The sequence below is a fragment of the Euprymna scolopes genome, chromosome 24 (assembly GCF_053919585.1).
Source record: "Euprymna scolopes isolate OS-2025 chromosome 24, ASM5391958v1, whole genome shotgun sequence".
Classification (NCBI taxonomy): Eukaryota; Metazoa; Mollusca; class Cephalopoda; order Sepiida; family Sepiolidae; genus Euprymna; species Euprymna scolopes.
This window is the reverse complement of record NC_136505.1, coordinates 91,347,211-91,371,270: the sequence shown is the minus strand read 5'-3', so window position 1 is coordinate 91,371,270 and position 24,060 is coordinate 91,347,211. Positions and strand designations below refer to the sequence as shown.

At 35.6% G+C, this 24,060-nt stretch overlaps 1 long non-coding RNA gene across 1 annotated transcript in view; it reads right to left on the bottom strand.

Moving 5' to 3' along the window:
• The window catches only part of LOC145246845 (uncharacterized), a 121,255-nt gene that overhangs the window by 9,504 nt on the left and 87,691 nt on the right, over nucleotides 1-24,060 (bottom strand). The window lies entirely within an intron of this gene.

The following is a 24,060-nucleotide window of genomic DNA, read 5'->3' as shown; positions in this document are numbered from 1 at the left end:
ATATGATAATAACGCAAAGGACTGTGTAAAAAAAGGCGGGAAACTGTTATATTAAGTCGGTATAAAAGATTTTGCTAATTTAAAATTTTATCTTGAAAATAAAAAAATATTTTTTCGAAAATCTTTATTTTTAACAGCCACAATCTTTCCTCTCTATAACTTGATTCCATCTGTCAACAAGCTTGTAAATACCTCACTTAAAAATTCTTTTTAGAGTGTGATGTAAAATATGAATCGAGCTTATGTTCAATCACCTCGATATGTTAATCTAAGGCCATTTAAATGGTTTTTGTAATCCTCGAAATAAGTGATAATCCGAGGGAGCTAGATCGGGAGAATATGCAAGATGAGGCAATATTCCCCAACCAAATTCTAAGATTTGCAGTCCATAGTGTTCTGTGAGGACGAGCATTATCATGATGGAAGATTACCCCCTTTCTGTTGACTGTCATTTTCAAGTGGAATGTGAGTGAGAATATTGCAGAAAAACATGAATGAAAGAAAAAAGTTATAAATTAATCATTTTGATATGTTAAATTAATAACAATAGGCATAAAATAAATCGTTTAAAATGACCCTTTTACAAATTGGCAAAAACTTTTGCACCAACTTGATACTTCCTACCATAACACAACTTCTTGTACACGTCAGCCTAACTTCTAATTTGACTTCTAATGGAAAATTGCGCCTTTTTACTCAAACTAGCCTTATGTGGAATCTTCCTTCTATTTTTTACTGAGCTCCAGAGACACTTGAGGATAAGACGTAAAATAGGGGGTACAAGTGCTTGTAGTTCGTCAGAGCATTCACCATTAAAATACTAAATACTATTTTCTCATGATGTCACCTAAGGTCACCTCAGTGGTTTTATAAATCTCGAAATAAGTGATAATCTAAGGGAGCTAGGTCAAAAGAATATGCAGGATGGGACAAGATTTCCCAACCAAATTCTCTTAAGAGATGTTTAGTTAGTAGTAAGTTTCTTTATAACTTGATTCCATCTGTTAACGAGCTTATAAATGCCTCGCTTGTAAAATTCTTGTAAAAATTTTGATTTGAAATATGAATCTAACTGATGTTTAATATTCTCTCGTGATCTTGACTTAAGGCCATCCCATTGTTTTTGTGAATGCTCATCATAAGTGATAATCTGAATGAAGCTAAATCAGTACAGTTGGGAAAGCAGAATCCCGGAAGGGAGTTCCAAAGTCTAGCAGTTCTGGGGAAGAAACTATTGAAGCAGAAGGCTTTCTTACATCTAGGGATCTCTACTGTATTTGTGATTTGGCTGTCTGTCGGGTTTGTCAGGGATATCTACATCGAACGGGTACAAGTGCTTGTAGTTCGTCAGAGCATTCACCATTAAAATACTAAATACTATTTTCTCATGATGTTAACCTAAGGTCACCTCGGTGGTTTTATAATTCTCAAAATAAGTGATAATCCAAGGGAGCTAGCTCCAAAAAAAAATATGCTGGATGAGAGGAAAATTCCCCAATCGCATTCTCCTGGATCTTTTGTCAGTAGTGCTGTGTGATGATGAGCATTATCATGATGGAAGATGACTCTCTTTCTGTTGACTAAAGAAGGTTGTTTTCAGGTCGACATTAGTAAGAATATTGCAGAAAAATATGAATGCTGTTTTAATAATCTTGGAATAAAAAAGTAATAAATTAATCATGGTGATTTGTTAGATGCATAAAATAAAAGCGTTTAAATTGCCAATTCTATAAACCATCAAAAACTTTTGCACTGACCTTATATATATATATAATGTGTATGTGTATATATATATATATATATATATATATATATATATATATATATAATGTGTATGTGTATGCATATATATATATATATATAATGTGTATGTGTATGCATATATATATATATATATATATATATATATATAATGTGTATGCATATATATATATAATGTGTATGCATATATATATATATATATATATAATGTGTATGTGTATGCATATATATATATAATGTGTATGTGTATGCATATATATATATATATATATATATATATATATATATATATATATATAATGTGTATGTGTGCGTGTATATCTTTATTATACTGGCAGGGACACCTGACGTTGTCCGGGAATGAATAAGGATCAAGAAATGTTTCACCCTCTTGTATTTTATTGTCATCAAAATCGGTAAAATCGCCCATTTTTTTAATCCTCCCCGCAGTTATTTAGTCCACAATACATTGTAGTCTACATTGCACTGTAGAGAACCTTTAAGTTTAAAATGCAAATATCTAGTGTCATTGGTTTAATTGTGGTCTAAACAGAAACATACATTTCGAACGCACCTCTGTCATATCAAAGAACCTACTGTTGATTATATATGCCAGACCTTTCTGCTTGTGTGTTAATACAATCTTCTCAAATCCAGTTGTGATGTTAGGCTGTATAAGGCGTTAAATACAATGGTTTAAAGCATCCACTTTCTACAAACCGGTAAAAGTTTTGCACTGACCTGATATGATCCCAAGCTTCAAAAGATGCTGAAAAAAAGAATCCGATAGAATAGTAATCTTGTCAGCTTAATTACTATTTTCTAAATTTGTGAATACGTTAACCTACATCTTGCTGCCCAAATACCAACATAGTGCCGCAGTAGTTGCTGCCCTTGATAGTAGCCCCCTACACCAAAGTGGCAATGTGCCTTGTTTTGGGGTGAAAATGTAATAAAAATAAATTTAAAAATTCCCCTAAATTTACAAAATAACGTTTAAAAAATTTTCTGAAACATTAGACTGACCTTTAATTCTTTTCTTTTTATGTGAAACCCCAATGGATTATCAATCCTGATTCTGTGTGTGTGTGTGTGTGTGTGTGTGTGTGTGTGTGTGTGTGTGTGTGTGTGTGTGTGTGTGTGTGTGTGTGTGTGTGTGCTTGAGAAAGGGCTATTCTTTTTTAACTCCTCTTTTTTTTTTTTTATATAACCCTGCTCCCGGAGAGTACCGGAGAGCTTTGCTTGTACTAACGTAACCGAATTTGGCAATGTTCGAATTTAGCAAATCAATTCTAAAGCTCAGATTTCTCATATGCTTTCTGGTACAACTAATGTTTGTTCAATGGCGGCAGGTGGAGGCGGGGGGGGGTCAGAAGAAGTTGAAGTCCATCCTATTTTTAAACATTCCCAATCGGTTCTCGTGAAATCCGAAATCGCAGAGAGAAGCCATGTCAGGATTTAGTGATTTAATCATAGGGTCGGGTGGGGGTGGGGGTCATGACATCTTTCTTTTTTTCTCATAGATGTCTCATATTATCTGTTTATTTTAATTTTTTCAAATAATCTCAACAAAAAGACAAAGCTAGGTCAGTACAGTTGGGAAAGCAGAATCCCGGAAGGGAGTTCCAAAGTCTAACAGTTCTGGGGAATAAACTATTGGAGTAGAAGGCTTTCTTACATCTAGGGATCTCTGCTGTATTTGTGATTTAGCTGCCTTTATGCGTTATGCTTTACTGAAATGAGTTTTTAATTGACCGAAGACTTTGCCTCTGATTAGTAAAATGTAATATCTTTCTTATACTACCCATCTGTTCTGTCCACGGTCAGTGAAAGAGAAATCCTTCTAGACTGAGACAGTTTTTGTTTTTCTCCACATCGAGAGTTCCCCTCTAGAGGATGATTTTTTTCCACATTAAAAATTAACTTTTCTCGTGGGAATGAAAGTAAATGGAGACTTAAAAGGTGTTAGAAGTTATTTTAATACAGTTTATGTTTATCTGTCATGCTTAAGTTAAAAACAATGACAATAGAAAGTAAATATATCAACAAATTGACTGACCGCCCAGTGTAAAATACGCTTAAATATATTTTAGTTTATGCAGATTTTGTATTTACTATTATATAATAATATTGTAAGTACTAGAGGTCTCATAGTTGATTCAATCACTGAAACTAAAAATACTTAAACATAAATGCTTAATAAACGCAAATAGTTCACAAGTACATAATACACATTTATTACGAACTAGCATTTCAAAAACGGTCAATTTTTTTAAACTTTGATCCATATTATGACCCCTTAAAACTTATTGTTTGGGGCTTAAATCAATTTATTAAGTTAGATCCATGTCCAAGGAACCTATATATAAAATTTCAAATGTTTAGATCCAAAAATGGCGGAGGAGTTTGGTAGAGTTCTCAAAGGTCAAATCGTTGAATTTTCACCGATTAACAGCCAAATTTCTGGCCGAACACGGATTACAAAGATTTTCCCAAATCTCAGTAGCCTGTATATCAAATTTCGAGTCTGTAGACTTAAAAGTGACAGAGTTACTGCGTAGGAAAATGTACATAGACACACACACACACACGCGCGTTCACTTTTATATATATAATAGATTGAAAAACGTGAAGCATAATGCAACATCACAATACAGAGCAACAATAATTTGGTACTCACTTTAGAAGTGGTTAGAGTTCTACTCTATCTCTTAGGAACAATGCCTACAGGGAGGGGAGTAAGCACGGCTACCCTTCTCCAGGCCAAGACTTGCTGTCTGTGTGTCCCGATAGAAGTAACTCTCTGGTGTCTATCTATGCTGGTGTTCTTTGGCCAAGTTTCCCTACAGTAAATTCTTTATCAATTATTATATATTATATTGTACCCAATGAAATGAGTGAAAGAGTATTTTTAAAAGCGAGGAGAGACTAGTATACCATTGATATAGTTTTTATTAACGAAAACAATACACGTGCCGTGTTATTGACGAGAGGCATAATGGCGGAATCACATCTCCCGGCCAAGGGGAATAATCTGCAGTATTTTATTACCGCTAGGGGGTTGCTGGACGTGATAATACTAGAGAGGCAGTGGACGAGAATAAATTTAAACTATAACACCCAATATATAGTAGTGATTTCAAAAGTAAAAAGAAAAAAAAAATGACTTGGGTGCCATCAGCTAGAATGGAAACCAAAACATATAGCGCTCCAGCCTTAGTCGATATTCTTTGAGCTATGGTCAGATGGATAAGAAATGGTTCAAAATGAACCGAGTCCAATCAAGGGCATAGGCAAGAAGGACCAAGGTTCAGGCCAAACGTTTGTAGCAAACATTTTACAAAATGTTTCGTTCATTTTGTAAAATTTTAATAAAGTTTCATTTCGTTCATTTTTTTTTTTTTTTTTTTTTTTTTTATAATTATGGCAATCAAAGAACTTCAGTTAATGCTCTTACGCCTGACAAGTTCCAATTTTTTTTTACCATACAAGAAAAAAATGATTAACAAAAAATGTGATTATTTGACCCGCATCACGCCACTCTGTAATCTTGCATCTCTAATGAGATGCACTTAAAAAAAAATGGAGACACACACACACACACACACACACACACACACACACACACACACACACACACAGTGAGTTTTATAAATTAGAATATTTAATTGGCTCAAATCTCGATCTGTCAGTCCAGAAAAAAAATTGAATATTTTTTACAAAGATTATTTTTAGAAAGATTTTTTAGCGGAAAGAACTAGCATTCCAGTATGTCTAAATTAGAATCGGTTGCTTCTTGTTTGTTCTTGAAATATGAATCTCAGGTTGCTCTAATGACGTGCATAAACATCATGCGAATAGAGAATCAGCAGAAGCAGGTGTCGTGCCTTAATATGTCGTATATAATTAGTAAGAATCATCCAGGTGCATTTTGTATAACTCGGGAATCTTTATGTCAAATTCGAATATCTGTACAGAATTTCAAACTTGTGTAACAAAATGCAGACACGCGTTTGTAAATGTATACGAAAATTCGAAATGACGTCAATGTAAGGAAAAAGACTATAAAATAAAAAAGAGATCACGTTAGAGAGATGGATAACGTTTGAGATCACGTTAGAGACGTGGGTGACGTCACAGCAGTAACGAGAAACCACGCGTTTTAGGAGAATAAGGAAATAAATATCGTTGCTACAAAAAAAAAAGGAGTCGAGTTATTATTTGTCTTGTGTTCTTTGCGACGTAGACTGCATACAACGTGTGGGACCCGTGTGTAAAGGTATAAAGTTACACTTGCATTTTATTAGATTTGGTTTCTGAAAGGGTTAAAGGGTAAAGATAGGAAATAATCGGCATCGTTTGCAAAATAAGTCGTGCCAAAGATAATACAAAGATCCAAAAAACGATTGTTGTTGTTGATGATGATGATGATGATGATGATCATCATCATCATCATCATCATCATCGTGGCGCACCTGTTAGCGCAAATGGCCTCGAGCAGTCAAACAGTTGGCTGTCTTTTGTTCTGAAATATTATTGTGACGAAAAGCCTCCCAACATAGTCTTTTTAGATCAATTTAAACGCGCTCTCTCTCGCTCTCTCTCTCTCTCTCTCTCTCTCTCTTTCATATATGAAAGAGTTGAGTTCAATAACTATGATATTAGTAATATCACCATAAGATTATATAATACCAATTTTTTTATTAAATAAAAGTAAAAAAAAAACAAAAAAACAAAAAAAAAACAAAAATAAATAAAATGTCACAGATCATCAGGACACAAACAAAAATAAAAATAGCAATTAAGATGAAGATAATAAAATAAAAATGTATTTTTTTTTAATAAACTAGCAGGGAGACCCGACGTTGCCGGGGATAATCAACGAATGTTTCACCCTCCCCTATATTTACTGTCATCTGTGAAATCGACCATTTTTCCATCAAATCGATTGATTGCCTGCTCTAGTTGGGGACACATCGCGGTGCACCGGGAAAAAGGTTCACATGCCTCCCCACAGTAACAACCTACAATATGCTGTAGTTTACATTGCACTGTAGAGAACTTACTGTTGATTTTATAAAATTATTTTTTATATATAATGACTTGCATTAAAGTTTAAAAAGAAAAATTCAAGTATCATGCTTCAGTTGTGCTATAAACAGAAACATTAATTTCAAACGCACCCCTGTTATATCAAAGAACCTACTGTTGATTTTATATGCCGTGCCTTACTGCTTGTGCGGTGATAATGGTTCGAATTTAAGTTTAAAATGAACAACTCAAGTATGATGGTGCAATTGTGCTTTAAACAGAAACATTCATTTTGAACACGCCCCTGTCATATCAAAGAATGTCGGGCCTTTCAGGTTGTGTGATAATAAAACTTCTCAAATATACTCGTGATGTCAAGTTGTGTAAGGTGTTAACTCTGGTAAAAATACCCTGTTCTTTCTTTTATTGGATTATTTCGATTATCGATACTTATCGAAGGCATTCCGATACAAAACCTATCAAAGAACATTGCCAGTCACATAAAAATCGGGCCTAAATCGGGCCCATAATGGTATCATTCTAAAATGAATGTCTTGAAAAATAAGAACTAAAAAGAAAACGAGAAACGAACACACGGACGTTGACCTACGATATTATTAAATATGGGATCTGTTGTTCAGTTTTGAAACTCTGCGTTTTGTATTTACCTTAGCGACGAGGGAGTTACCTGCCCTTCGTTTTGCATACATTTTTGGCGTCGCCCCTTTTATTGACTGAGTGCTCTTTTTTTATATTTTTAATATTTTTACGCGCATGAAAGTCGTTAAGGTAGTGAAATTAAATACAAAAAAAAAAAAAAAAAAAAAAAAAAACAGCGATTAAAAACTGATAATATCGCTTATAAAATGACAACAGGTCTATTTAAAAGCGATCAAAATCACGCATGACATTTTACAAGGCTTCGTGGCTCAGTAGAAAAACGCCAGACTACGGATTATGTAGTCGTGAGTTCAATCATTACCAAAAATTTCAGCCATGCTGACGACGGCTGAGAGCCAGAACCATTTTTAATAACAAAACAACTGTTTTCTTTTTATTAAAACAAACTAGAAAATCATATTCTAACTTTTAAAGACAGTTTATTAGTACTAAAACCTCCAAAAATCGATAACTCACTTTCAACGACCGTTTCATTTTTTTTTCTTATTTTATTTTTACTAAAACAAACAGATAATTAACTTTTAAGGACTTTTAAAAAAGTAAAAACAAACAGAAAATCGTTTATTAACTTTTAACGATTTTTTTTACTAAAGCTAAAACAACACTGATTACTAACTTTCAAGGACTGCTTTTTAAATAAAACAAAGCAGACATTTACGGTTTGAAGTGCATTACTTTGCATATGAATAATTTAGCTACGTTAAGAAGAACGAATTCGAGAGAAGAGTCGAGTGTTTCGACAGCAAAAGGAACAACGGAAGTTAAGTTGTGCGAATGTTGTCAATCTTTATTTTTTTCTTTCTTTATTAGATCTTATTAGATTACAAGCAATTTCGGCGAGAAATGAAGAAGTTTTAATTACGAGTCTGGAGTCGGATTTTTAGAGTTGGCGTTAGCAAAATTTGGAGAATTGTCTACACAATGTGAAAGCTAGACTTTGAGAAAATTGTCGAGTTATGTAGAATTTTGAATATGCATTTGAGAGCTGGAATTTTTAAAAACTGTCGTCGTGCTATGGAGAATTTTAAGTACAAAAGTCGGATTTTGGAAAATTGTCGTCGTCGTGAAATGGAGAAGATAATTACGATTCAGCTGACTTTTTCTGTTTGAAAATCGACAAGAATGTGAAGGGCTAGTTTTGTCTGGCCGTGTACGGGGCCCTAGAGATGTAAGTGCCGATCTAGGCACGGGTTTATATATGAACTGTTCTTTAAGGATTATTGGAGCGTGTGGTTTGAAATGCATTAATTTGTACATGAATTCGTTACGTTAAGAAAAACGAATTCGGGAGAAGAGTCGAGTGTTTTAGCAGCAAAGGGAACAAGCTGAAATTAAGAAGTCGTATGACTGCCGTCATTTCTTTTTTCTTTTCTTTTTTTTTTTTTTTTTTTTTTAAATCTTATTAATTTACAGATTACTAAGTTTTCGACTGTTTTCCAAAGCCGGTAACTCCAGGAAGAACACAGAAAGAACTTTGAATTAGTAGAAAATAAAAGAAACCTAGGAGTTGCTGGAATCCATATTAAATAGAGAAATAGTCAACCACCTCAGCAGGAATAACCTTCTTAGTGACACACAATATGGTTTCCGCTCTGCAAGATCTACCGCAGATGTGCTGACAGTTATATCCCACAGGATAAGTGAATCTCTTGACAAAGGCTTTCTTTCTAGGGCAATTGCTCTTGACATATCAAAGGCCTTTGACAAGGTATGGCATAAGGGTCTACTTCACAAGATTTCCAGCTACGGTATAATGGGAAATGTTTTCTCAATCATTAAATCATTTCTCTCCGATAGGCTCATAAGAATAGTGGTCGATGGACAAAAATCGGAGGCCTGCAATATAAATGCTGGAGTCCCCCAGGGGTCAATCCTGGGCCCAACTCTCTTCCTGATCTACATCAATGACCTCCCTAAACACATACTTAAATCATTCGTTGACATCTATGCTGATGACACAACCATCTACGGCAACACATCAAAAGCTGTAAATGACAAAGTTCTCTCTGATTCTCTCTCCTCTGATCTCGAGCGCGTGGTTCAGTGGGGGAAGATGTGGCTGGTTACCTTTAATGCATCAAAAACCAAACTCCTATCCTTACATCATCAATCTGATCCCCATCTGGCATCAATTGTGATGGATGGCTCTCGTCTGGGTGAGGCTGTGTTTTGACAAGCTTCTGGGTTTGACCTTTACTCCTGATCTGAAATGGAACACATACATCAAGTCTGTTGCCAAGGTCGCTGGAAAGATGGTGGGATCCTTCTACCGCTCCAGAAGATATCTTACTACTGATGCAATTCTCTATCTATATAAAAGCCAAGTACGTCCAAGGATGGAATACTGTTGCCATATCTGGGCAGGAGCTGCTAAAAACAGCCTATCCTGCCTTGACAGAGTACAAAATAGACTTCGTGGCTTAGTGGGGGATGCCCTTTTCTCTACCCTGCAACCTCTCTCCCACAGAAGAGACGTTGCGAGCCTGTCCTTGTTTTATCGTTATTTCAATGGCAGATGCTCGTCTGAACTCCAATCTCTGGTCCCCCCCCTTGCCAATCTTTCACGAGAAACACCCGTCTAGCTGAATCCACTGTGAAAAATTTCCCCCACTCTATATCTGTGCCTAAATCAAAACGCGGATTCCATGAACAAAGCTTCTTTCTTAGAACTGCATGCCTATGGAATTCTGTTCCGTCTGCCTGCTTCCCTCCGGACTACAATTTGGATGTCTTCAAGTCCAATGTTAACAAATTCCTAATGAACCGCCCCCTTAAGTAAACACTTCAGCAAATCTCCTCACTAACTTAATGTACTTGCAATAACCCTTATCCCTGAGTGGCTTCCGGGCCTTGATAAGTGGTGATCACTGTGTAAAAAAAAAAAAAAAAAAAAAAAAAGTTGACTCAGCATGCCCCAACCCATTCTAAAAATGGAAGGGCAGCTTTTTTTCTTTCTTTTTTTTTCAGACAGATTTCAGGGAGAGGAGGAAAGAGTGAGCAAAAGAAGAGAAAAAGATGAAATGTGAAGGGACTGAAGAAAAAGAGAAGGAGAGAAATAAGGGGGAGAAGAAGAAAAAAGAAAGAGAGAGGAGATTACTATCTACATAATAAAATTGGCAGACAGGTTATCGCCTGTTTCTGTTAATTCCCCTTCAAACGTCACTTTTAAATAAGTTATAATTTTAAAGATTTTTATTCAGTTTATATCGTGATCAAACGATACCGTAATTTAATTAAACTGTATAAATATATGATGAAAAAAAGATAGAAAAAACACCAGCATGCAACAGCTGTTTTGACACACCGACACGCACACACACACACACACACACACACACACACACACACACATATATCACACATAATGAGCCAACCATTAACGTGTCAAATTGTTAAGTGTTGAGACATTGCGTTGAACAAAAATGGCAGCAACAAATCAAATCGGCAAAGACTCACGTTTCAGTCGTTTCGAGACAGAGGGTGACAGCGAAGTGAATTGAATCCAAAATTCGATATTTTTTATAATAACATTTGAAGCTTCTGATTGGTTGATTCTTATAATCGTGGTTATAAGTAAGATCGTCGAAGGCCCTCGCCCTTCGGGGCCTGGGCAACAACTGTCTCCAGTTCCTCTACTCCTCGGGGAGCTGGTCCCCATTTCCCCTTCACTCCTCACTCTAAAAATCGGCCTTGTGCCTAATTTGCTCGGTGGGGGAGCAAATAAATACAGCATGCCCCATTATAACTCTGTTTTGATGGGATGTATCTCCTAGCTGCCTCGGCTGCAGGGAGACAGGGTAGTACAAGTCAAGGATTCGTCACTTGACACTCAGCCCAACAGGTGAGGGGCCGGGAACCGGCCCAGCATCTGTTGGACTGAGGTGCGCCGCCTGGGTAATACCTAGGAGGTCCACCCTCCCAGGCCTTGCCACCGGGCTTTCCGGTGGGGCAAGTTTATTGCTTGCTGCCTGAGGCACCCCGACCGGGGAATGCCGACGGGGTTACTCAGGCAATTTTTAAATAATAATATTAAATAATAATAATCCTTCTTTAGGAGAGCCTGCGGGGTCCCTACTTTCCGGCCTTGTGCCACATTTTGCTGAGGTGGGCAGTAGTAGTAGTCAAAAAACATTTTAACACAAATATTTTCTGGATGAACTCTCCCAGGACTATCTAGAGAAGTCTCTATAGACTAACTGTAAAGAGAATCACTTCATTATGATCAGGAGAGAATGATAATGGCCGCTCAAGATCAAGGCTTGATGACCAATGCTTTTAAGAAGATGGGCGATCTCAGTAATGACAACAAGTGCAGGTTCTGCCACACAGAAGTAGAGTGTGAATCACGTGACATCCGACTGGTTCTGCTGAGAGACAGCTATATATTTATATAGTTTAATTAAATTACGGTATCGTTTGATCACGATATAAACTGAATAAAAATCTTTAAAATTATAACTTATTTAATACATCCTCTTAAGTAATCCAATTTACCAAATTTCCACTACTAACGATTCCTACAATATTGCTCCATTGACTAGTGTATACTCATTAACCCTTATGCTCAAATGGCCTCGGGGCCTTCATATGTGATATGTAATATATATATATATATATTTAAAACTGTTCAGAAGGTCAGAAAAACAGTGGTACCGTCGGTTTCAAGCTTAACATAAGGGGGACCAGTTAATGGTAAATAATGATATGCTCTCGTCAGCCATATTATTTTCTGTTTATCTTTCTAGGACAAGAATTCTGATAAGATAAACAGAAAACAATATGGCTGACGAGAGCCTATCATTATTTACCATTAACTAGTCCCTCTTATGTTAAGCTTGAAACCGACGGTACCACTGTCTTTCTGACCTTCTGAACAGTTTTAAATAAATAAGCTCTTATATTTAAATTTTTTCTTTGTAATCGAGCACTTTGATGGAATTCTTTCCCAAAAACAGTAAACAAATATTTTATATATATATATATATATATATATATATATATATATATATATATATATATATATATATATATAATAAAACGTGACACAATAGAGTTTGCAAATATTTCCACAGGACAATCTGTAAATGTTGAATATCAAGTGTAACAGCAAATCCTGGGAACGTATACCAGAAAGAACAGTTGGAAATAAGTTGTACAACATCCACTATGACTATGCAATTTCTTCAGCTACGTATCTAGAAAACAGAGATAGTAAACTAGACAGAGTAACATGGGACAAGAGGGAGAAAGTAACAACCTTAGTAGAAGTCAGTATATCTAATGACACCATGTTAAAACGAGCTGAGAGGGAGAAAATAACAAAATACCGAAGTCTTCTGTACGACATAAAAAGAAACTGGAATTTTTAGGAAGATTTTTATCACTTCAGTAATTATAAAAGCAGCCGGACTCATTAAAAAGAATTTGCTAAAAACTATGTGGTGAATACACCCGGTGAACCAAGTGCCAGAGAAATACAAACAATTGCACTTAAATAAACGGTTAAAATATTGAAGAGTGTGTGAAATAGAAAATAAATGCCTGGCATCTGGTAGGATGCCCCATGCCCAAAAAATCGTAACAAAAGAATTAAAAAAAAGTTTGAATTACCTATTTGACACCATCCTCGAGTGTCTTCAGTCTCTCTGAACAAGTGTTTATCAGGAGAACCTGACATGAGAATACTTCACTCTTACAAGTAAATCCTGACCAAATATTTAAAACTAGCAGGGAAACCTTACATTGCCCGGGATTGAATGAGGATTAACGAATGTTTCACCCTCCCATATTTTATTGTGATAAAAATTGGTGAAATCGACCATTTTTCAATGAAATCGATTAATTGCCTTCTTTAGTTGGGGACCTCCTCTCCCACGCTGCACAGGGAAAAAGCTTCACATGCCTCTTTGCAGTGGCTTAGTCCACAATATATTGTAGTCTACATTGCACTGTTGAGAACCTACTATTGATTTTATAGAATTATTTTTTTTATATATAATGGCTTGAATTTAAGATTAAAATGTAAATATCAAGTATCATGGTTCAATCTTGCTCTAAACGGAAGCATTGATTTCGAAGGCGCCCCTGTCATATCAAAGAACCTACTGTTGATTTTATATATCGAGCCTTTCAGCCTGTGCGGTAATAAACTTCTTCGAAGCACTTGTGATGTTAGGCTGTGTAAGGCGCTAACTTTAGTCAAAATCGCCTGTTCCTTCTTTCATCGAACTTTTTTGATCATCGATTATCGATACTTATTGAAGACATTCTGATACAAAACCTATCTAAGAATGCTGCCAAACCCATAAAGTACATCTGTGTAAAATTTAAAAAAATCTCTGCTCACCCGTTTAGGAGTCCGTAGGAAACCAACTCACATGCACACAAGTTACTTTTATATAATTGTAGATAACAGCTTTCAAAGCCCAAATTAGTGATGTTACTTCAAGTAACAAAAGTTAACTGGGTATTCCACTAGACTAGATGAATTCTTGTCCTAGAATCTGGAAAGACTAATAAAGCACGAGAAAAGCTGTACTACAACATTGTTTTGACGTTTCTGAATTTTTGAGATGAGGATTGGTTATTCGTATTATTTGGCTTCATCGGACTGCTGTTCTCATCTTGATCAACTTGATCCGATCAACTGAAAAATGAAAAATTAATGTTTTTCATTTTTTTTTGCTAACTTAACGTTTGTGAAGTAAAGGAAAACTTTAGTTGGACATTTGGATATCCGTGTATCCATATGGGGATAAAGTATTAGCTCCAGAAAGGGGTTCTTAATTTCTGAGGACTTACTGAAGTAAAATGAAAACAAACAAAAATCAATTTGAAATGGAGAATTTAAATGCCTAATAGAAAAAAAATCCTCGAGTTGCTTTTGCTTCTCTGTACAGAGATGTGTCAGGACAATCTAGCACAGGAGTATTCATTCTACAAGTAAACCCTGACCAAATATTTAAAATAATATAATATTTGCAGACCAAATAAGATCCCCTCAACACAACTATACGTTAACACATACAATAAATGGTACACCTTCTCCAAGTGATGTTACCCCGACAACACTTGACTAGACACTCCACCGGACTAGATGAATTCTTGTCTTGGAATCTGGCAAAACCAATAAAAGACCACACTAATCATTAGGTCTAGGACAACAGCATCTTCTTTTCATTGTTTTAATTCTCGAGTGTGTATCCGGTAATATTTTATATGCTTTTATATAGAGTGATGTGGGTCTCAGTTGATTAACTATATCTGTGTCGAATATATACTCAAGAGTCAAAACAAGAATAAGAATACTTTGTTGCCATAGCCCTACTAATCTATCTATATATAAAAGTGGAAGTGTCTGCCTGTGTGTTTGTCAGTGTACATTTCCCTACACAATAACTCTGTCAATTTTCAGTCTACAGATTCGAAATTTGATATACAGGGTATTGAGATTTGAGAAAATCTTTGTAATCAGTTTTCGGCCAGAAATTTGGCTGTTAAGGAGTCAAAGTTCAACGATTTGACCTTTGAGAACTCTACCAAACACCTCTGCCAATTTTAGGTATAAACACTTGAAACTTTAGATATAGGTTCCTTAGACATGGATCTAACTTAATAACTTGATTTGGGCCCAAAACAATAAATGTTAAGGGGTCATAATAGGGGTCAAAGTTAAAAAAAAAATATGACCCCTGCGGTCTCTACCAAATTACTCAGGCAATTTCTGGTCTAAACATTTGAAATCATACATAAAGGATATTCAGAGATAGGGCAAGCTTTTTAATCGGTTTGGGTCGAAAATTTTAGCTAACAATATATGAATGTATGTATGTTTGCATGTATGCCTAAAACTTTTGACAGAGGCGACGGATTTTCACAGCATTTGAAGCTCGACCCTTCAGACGACAAATACCAAACAATTGGCTAAAAACATCAATTTCTTCCCCCTCAACTGGGCACTTTTCTACAGGGAGGGGTCGCTTTTTTCGCCGATATTTTCGAAAGTCATCCTCTCTTTTCAATTGTCTAGCCTTAATTTAAACCTTCGTCACTTCCGGTTTGGCAGTGGTCGTCCAGCAAAGACGTTACGTTTTTTTCCCCGTTCTTTTTCTCCTTCGTGGTACGGGTTCGAGCCTGCCTTCCTTCTACCACTTTTTTTTTTTTTTTGCACTCAACACACACCTTCAAACACCTAGGCAACGCCAGGCACCCATGCTAGTGATCTATAATCCTATAATTTTTTATTTTGTGTAATGATATTCATATTAAAAACCCTTTTTTTTTTAATTTATTTAAAACGAAAATACAACTTTGTTATATATGCATCGTAGAATTGCATTCACCTGCAAAAGATCTAGCTAATTTGCATATTTTTTAAAACATTCATTTTAATTAATTCCCTATTAAATTTTCACAGTGGGTGGATAACAAAAATGCAACCTGGACGTGAAGACACTTTAGAAGAACGATATGCAATAAAATTCTGTTTTAAATTTGGAAAAAATTCCACAGAAACGTATGGAATGCTTCAGACTGCTTTTGGACCATCTTGCACAAATCGGGTATCAGTTTTTGAGTGGTATAAGAGATTCAAGGAAGGCAGGGACTCTGTCAAGAAGGATGAGAGGTGTAGGAGGAGTAAGGAAATTAGAACACCAGAGTTGATTGGCCAAATAAAGAATTTCATTGATAAGGACCGTCGTGTGTCTACAGAGACAATAGGTGCACAGTTTGATGTCAGTGTGGGAACTGTACACACAATTATTCACAAGGAACTGAAGTTGTGGATGATTTGCATGAAGTTTGTCTCAAGGGTGCTCATAGAAGCTCAGACTATTTGACCAAGATGGGCATCAAAACAATTCCTCACCCTCCCTATAGTCCAGACCTAGCTCCCTGTGACTTTTGGTTAATACCTAAACTCAAGGAAAACCTTAGAGGCTGCCATTATGAGACAATTGAGGAGATGAAAGAGGCTTTGACGAGGGTCATTGACATGCTTACACACAAGGACTTCCATGGGGCCTTCCAGAAGTTGTTGGAACGGTACAAGTGCATTGCAGCCGGAGGAGATTACTTCGAAGGGGACTAGAGTTTAATGTGTGTACTATCAATAAAAGTGGTCATACGAAAAAAAAAAAGTCTGGAAATTTATTTAAGGCATCTCGTACCTAACACTTAACCTTTATCCTGGAGTAGCTTCCTGGCCTTGATAAGCGGTGAACCCGATATAAAAGAAAAGTTAAAAAACAAAAAATAAATCTCTCGGTTCGAGTTTCTTAAATAGCAGGCGAATGTCTGGTATCCGGTAAAGAGAGAGAGCGAGAGAGCAAACATAAAATAAAACTGAAAAAAATCCTACAGATTATATACGTTTTAAAGTTTTTCAGAAATAATTACACATATATATATATATATATGAAGGATTGAGTATGCAGTAAAATTTCCGACAAAATATAATTATTTCATGCATTCACATAAAATTTTATAAGCTTTGTGCATGTTTGGGAAGGGAAGGATGATGATTAAATATTTTTCTCTACTTTCCGCATTCAAAGCCCAAATTATATTTCCTTGACAAGGCTATACACTGGCTTATATAAGGAATGATGTACTTTCTTTTAGTGATGTTACTTCAATTAATAATAGTTAACTGGGTATTCCACTAGACTAGATGAATTCTTGTCCTGTAATCTGGAAGGATTAATAAAGCACGAGAAACACTGTACTACAACATTGTTTTGACGTTTCTGAATTTTGAGATGAGGATTGGTTATTCGTATTATTTGGCTTCATCGGACTGCTCTTCTCATCTTGATCAACTTGATCCGATCAAATGAAAAATGAAAAACTAATGTTTTTCATTTCTTTACTAACTTAACGTTTATGAAGTAAAAGAGAACTTTAGTTGAAAACTCAGATATCCACGTATCTCATATAGGGATAAAGTGTTAGCCTCAGAAAGGGGTTTATTGATTTTTGAGGACTTACTGAAGTAAAATGAAAACAAACAAAAATCTATTTGAAATGGAGAATTTAAATGCCTAATAGACAAAATCCTCGAGTAGCTTTTGCTTCTCTGTACAGACATGTGTCAGGGCAACCTAGCACAGGAATACTTCACCCTATAAGTAAACTCTGGCCAAATATTTAAAATAACATAATATTTGCAAACCAAATAAGATCCCCTCAACACATACAAGAAATGGTACACCTTTTCTTACTCAGATCCCAACAGACAATATTACAGACATAAGCAACCTAAATTATGCCGGAGACAAATCTGTAATTCCAAGACTAAACATTACAGAAAATTCCGACAGAAAAAGACCAATAAAACAATATTCTGTGAAAAGAATGGACCAACAACCCGGTTGAAAAACTAGACTAGAAACCCAAAGCAATAAACTAAGGAGTATATAACTTTTATATTTTTTATACTCTTCCAACAAAAGAACTCCATCTACATATTTTTAATTTACACCGCTCAACAAAAACAAAAGGTGCTCTGCCATCTACAATATTAGTGGAACCATGGTACTTTGGTGGTTACTTTGACATTTAAACTTTTTCTTTTTTTTACTTGAGGGTGACCTTTTATCAAGGCTCGGAGCCCACTTTAGGATAAGGGTTAATGAGTGTAGGTAGACTGTTGCATGGCACAAGGGTTAATGAGTGTTAGGTAGACTGTACCATGGTACAAGGGTTAATGAGTGTTAGGTAGACTGTACCATGGTACAAGGGTTAATGAGTGTTAGGTAGACTGTACCATGGTACGAGGGTTAATGAATGTCAGGTAGACTGTACCATGGTACGAGGGTTAATGAGTGTTAGGTAGACTGTACCATGGTACGAGGGTAAATGAGTGTTAGGTAGACTGTACCATGGTACGAGGGTTAATGAGCGTTAGGTAGACTGTACCATGGTACAAGGGTTAATGAGCGTTAGGTAGACTGTACCATGGCACAAGGGTTAATGAGTGTCAGGTAGACTGTACCATGGCACGAGGGTTAATGAGTGTTAGGTAGACTGTACCATGGTACAAGGGTTAATGAGCGTTAGGTAGACTGTACCAAGGTACAAGGGTTAATGAGTGTTAGGTAGACTGTACCATGGCACGAGGGTTAATGAGAGTTAGGTAGACTGTACCAAGGTACGAGGGTTAATGAGTGTTAGGTAGACTGTACCATGGTACGAGGGTTAATGAGCGTTAGGTAGACTGTACCATGGTACGAGGGTTAATGAGCGTTAGGTAGACTGTACCATGGTACGAGGGTTAATGAGCGTCAGGTAGACTGTACCATGGTACGAGGGTTAATGAGTGTCAGGTAGACTGTACCATGGTACGAGGGTTAATGAGTGTCAGGTAGACTGTACCATGGCACGAGGGTTAATGAGTGTTAGGTAGACTGTACCATGGCACGAGGGTTAATGAGCGTTAGGTAGACTGTACCATGGCACGAGGGTTAATGAGCGTTAGGTAGACTGTACCATGGCACGAGGGTTAATGAGCGTCAGGTAGACTGTACCATGGTACGAGGGTTAATGAGCGTTAGGTAGACTGTACCATGGCACGAGGGTTAATGAGCGTTAGGTAGACTGTACCATGGTACGAGGGTTAATGAGTGTCAGGTAGACTGTACCAAGGTACGAGGGTTAAATAGGTGTTAGGTAGACTGTACCATGGTACAAGGGTTAAATAGGTGTTTGGTTCTATAACCACTACACTACCTATCCTTGTTTAATAGTTATAGTACTTGGCAAAATTCATGTTTCTACGTCCATTTTTTTTTTCCATTTTTATTAATTTCTATTATTTACTTTTATGTAAAGATTTTTTTTTTTAAACAGTAAATGGGGGTCACCACTTATCAAGGCCCGGAGGCCACTCAAGGATAAGGGTTATTGCGTGTACAGTAATCAATGAGATAGTATTGTAGTAATCATTAGTATTGGAGATTTGATAGAGTGTCTTACTTAAGGGAGCGGTTTTTCAGTAATTTTTTTATGTTGGATTTGAAGACATCCAAGTTGTAGTCAGGTGGGAAACAGGCGAACGGAACAGAGTTCCACAATCGTGCATTTCTGAGATAGAAGCTCTGCTCATGGAATCTACGTTTGGATTTAGGCATAGATAAAGAGTGGGGGAAATTATTGACAGTAGTTTCAGCCAGACGGGTGTTTCTCGTGAATGATTGGCGAGGGGGGGGAAGAGAGATTGGAGCTCAAACGAGCACTTGCCATGGAAATAACGATAAAACAAAGACAGGTTCGCAACGTCTCTTCTGTGGGAGAGAGGCTGCAGGGAAGAGAAAAGGGCATCTCCCACTAAGCTACAAAGTCTATTTTGTACTCTCTCTCAGATGTGACAGCAGTACTCCATCCTTGGACGTACTTGGCTTTTATACAGATAGAGAATTGCATCAGTATTGAGATATCTCCTGGAGCGGTAGAAGGATCCCACCATTTTCCCAGCGTTCCTGGCAACAGATTAGATGTACGTGTTCCATTTCAGATCAGGAGTAAAGGTCAAACCCAGAAGCTTGTCAAAACATGGAGCCTCCCCAAGACGAGAGCCATCCATTTCAATTGATGCCAGATGGGGATCAGAGCGTTGATGATGCAAAGATAGAAGCTTGGTTTTGGATGCATTAAAAGTGACCAGCCACCTCTTTCCCTATTGTACCACGCGCTCAAGATCAGAGGAGAGAGAATTAGAGAGAACTTTGTCGTTTACGGCCTTTGATGTGTTGCCATAGATGGTCGTGTCATCAGCATAGATGTCAACAAATGATTTAAGTATGGGGTTTGGGAGATCATTGATGTAGATCAGGAGGAGAGTTGGGTCCAGGATGGACCCCTGGGGGGGGGGGCTCCAGCATTAATACTGTGGGCCTCTGATTTCTGCTCATCAGCAACTACTCTTATGAACCTATCGGAGAGAAATGATTTAATGATTTGTCTCTTTATCTTTCTCTATTTCCTCTTTTTGCTCCGCAATTCACTCTGTCTTCTTCTTCTTCTTCTTCTTCTCCACACACACACACACACACACACACACACACACACACACACACACAGAAGACAAGAAGACAAATAAGATGAACTCGTTTATTTTTATAAGAAATTCATTTTTTAAACGCTTATTGATATAAAATTAATCTGATGGAAAAAAATTGTGCCAAAAGTTAATAAAAAAAATGCATATATTATTTATAATTCTTTTTTTTTTTTTTTCCATTCTTATAAAATAAAATAAAAGTCAACAAACCATTTTTCATTTTATTTTATTTGCTTATTTCTTATTTTTTGGTGAAGGGTTGGGGTTGGGGTTAGATTGAAATTCTAATTAAATTCTTTATTATGAGTCAACACTCCGGTCGCACAGCAAGAAATAAATCAAACCTTCGGGTCAAAAGAGGTCACAATGGTCATGAACCTCTTACACCGCTCCGAGGCCCCACCTGCCGTCTTTTCGAATCTGAGGACAATTGATTTAAAATTAAAACTAAAGAAACGACGAAGAATCAAATCGAAACAGTGACGCTGAGATAAGTTGGGCGTGTGCACTGCACACGCGTATACAGTTTGGTGTCTACACACGGATGGATGTTTGCGTTTATTCTTGGTGTGTACACGACACGGATGTTTATGTATATACATTCTGTATACACGGATGTTTACGTATATACGTGGTGTGTATATGGATGTTTACATATATACGCGGATGTTTACAAAAAGTACGTATATACGTGGTGTGGTGTGCACACGGATGTTTGCGTATATACATGGTATATACACGGATATTTACGTACATACATGGTGTGTACACGGATGTTTACTTACGTACATGGTGTGCACACGAATGTTTACGTATATACATGGTGTGTACACGTATGTTTACATATATACGTGGTGTGTACACGAATGTTTACGTATATACGTGGTGTGTACACGGATGTTTACGTATATACGTGGTGTGTACACGGATGTTTACGCATATACCTGGTGTGTACACGGATGTTTACGTATATACCTGGTGTGTACACGGATGTTTACGTATATACCTGGTGTGTACACGGATGTTTACGTATATACCTGGTGTGTACACGGATGTTTACGTATATATATGGTGTGTACATGGATGTCTACGTATATACGTGTTGTGTACATGGATGTCTACGTATATACGTGGTGTGTACATGGATGTTTACATATATACATGGTGTGTACACAGATGTTTACATATATACATGGTGTGTACACAGATGTTTACATATATACATGGTGTGTACACAGATGTTTACGTATATATGTGGTGTGTACACGAATGTTTACATATATATATTGTGTGTACAAGGATGTTTATGTATATAAATGGTATGTACACGAATGTCTACATATATACGTGGTGTGTACACGAATGTCTACGTATATACGTTGTGTGTACATGAGTGTTTACATATATACGTGGTGTGTACACGAGTGTTTACATGTATATGTGGTGTGTATGCGGATGTTTACATATATAAATACTTTGTACATGGATATTTACGTATATACATGCTGTGTACATGGCGTTTACGTATATACATGCTGTGTACATGGATGTTTACGTATATACATGCTGTGTGCACGAATGTTTACTTATATACATGCTGAAAAATAATAGATTACTAAGGTGCCATCAGCTATGATCGAAATCGAAATCGAAACCGAAACCAAGACTTATGAAGAATTCTTGATAAAATTATTTTTTAAAAATAGATTATTGGAGTGCCATTATCGAATAATCGAAACCAAAACCAAAACTTATGAAGAATTCTTAATAAAATTATTTAAAACAATAAAATAGATGACTTAAGTGTCATCAGCTATAATCGAAATCAAAGCCAAAACCAAAATGTATGAAGAATTCTTGTTAAAAATATTTATTACAAGAAATGGAAGTACATAAAAATTAAATGACCCGGATGTAAACGTGACACACAAAATAACACACACGCTATCGTATTATATTATATTATAGTTCTAGTTAGCCATAATTTTCAATGAACTCACTCAGTCAGTTTCTGTCTATCATTCTTACATATTGTTCTCTAGGTGTGTCAGAATTTTGGGGGAATTTTTGACACCCCTAACAAAAAACTGCGAACAAAATATAAAAACTCGTAATTTCTCTTTTTAAAGTGGATTGTTTATTTTCTGTATGGAATATACTTCCAAAATAAACTATTAAACTCGTTTAAAAATAATAGAAATATTATTTTTTATTTTTTGAAAAGCAGTGTTTAAAAAGTGCCTGCGAGCCTTCATGCAGCCATTTTGTTTATGTAATGAAATCAATTGAATTTTATAAGTTAATTTTTTTTTTTCAATTTTTTCACTTTAAAAATCTATCAAAATTTTTCTATAGGTTCAATGTTTACGATATTTTCAGGTTCAGTGTGAAATTTTATGCTCTTTCTAATAAACCGAATATAATATTCTAGACAAGGGTTTTTTTTAAATTCACCCCCACCCCATTTTGAAATGTCTATTAAAATAAAAATAATTCATTTTCTCACCTCAAATTTATATATCACAAATTGAAGATAAAAGATCAATAAATAAAATAAGCTAATTTAAAACAAACAAAAAATAGTTATTTGTAAGTTTGCCTGTAAAGTCCAAAGTTTAAAACCTTTTTTTTTTTAAACTACGTTGAATTTTTTTTTTTAAGTGAAACCTTATAATGTTCTTATACTGCACAGAAAGTTTCGTTTAATTACGACACTTATTTTTATTTCATTCAATGTTTTTTGGGTTTTTTTAGATATTAAAAAAAAATCACTCCATAAAAAATTAATAAAATATATTAAATCAAAAACTCATGTATTTCTTTGAGAAAATAAAAATTTTAAAAATCTTCGACTCTTTTTTTAAAGACAAAAACTTATAAGTAAAATGTGAGTATTTTTTAACTATGGAGACACATATTTCTTCACGCACAAGGCTAGACGGCTAACGCGAAGTGTGGTTTTTATTTCCTTCTGTCCATCCGTATTTCAAAGCATGATTAAACACCACTTCCGGTGTTTCGCTAAAACGTAACAATACTTACGTAATGGCGCTATTTTCAAATAGTTGTTTAAAAAAATTATTTTATTTAAAAAATATATGGAATTTAAAATATAAATATGGATAAATTCTAAGCAATGAATAATGGAAGTACCCATTGAATAGTATTTTTTTATAGGTAAGTGATTTTTTGGAATATATATGTACATATATTTATCGAAGCAAGTTAAATTCGTTGATTTTCTTTAAATCTTTTTTAAAGAAAACCGATTAAAAAAAAACAAATATTGCATAATTTGCTATTAAACCTGTTATTTTTTTTTAATTTGGTGTTTGCTCCTTTAATTGAAAAAAAAAGGGTTTGAATTACATTTTTCAAGTAGTTATAAGCTTGTAAAGATAGGAGGTTGAATTATTAAAAATTTTTTCACGCTTTTTTTATGTTGATTTCTGACACTGCTAGTTGTTCTCACACTTATCACTCTCACTTCTGTCACTCTTTCTGTTTATTAATAAACAAAGGTAATA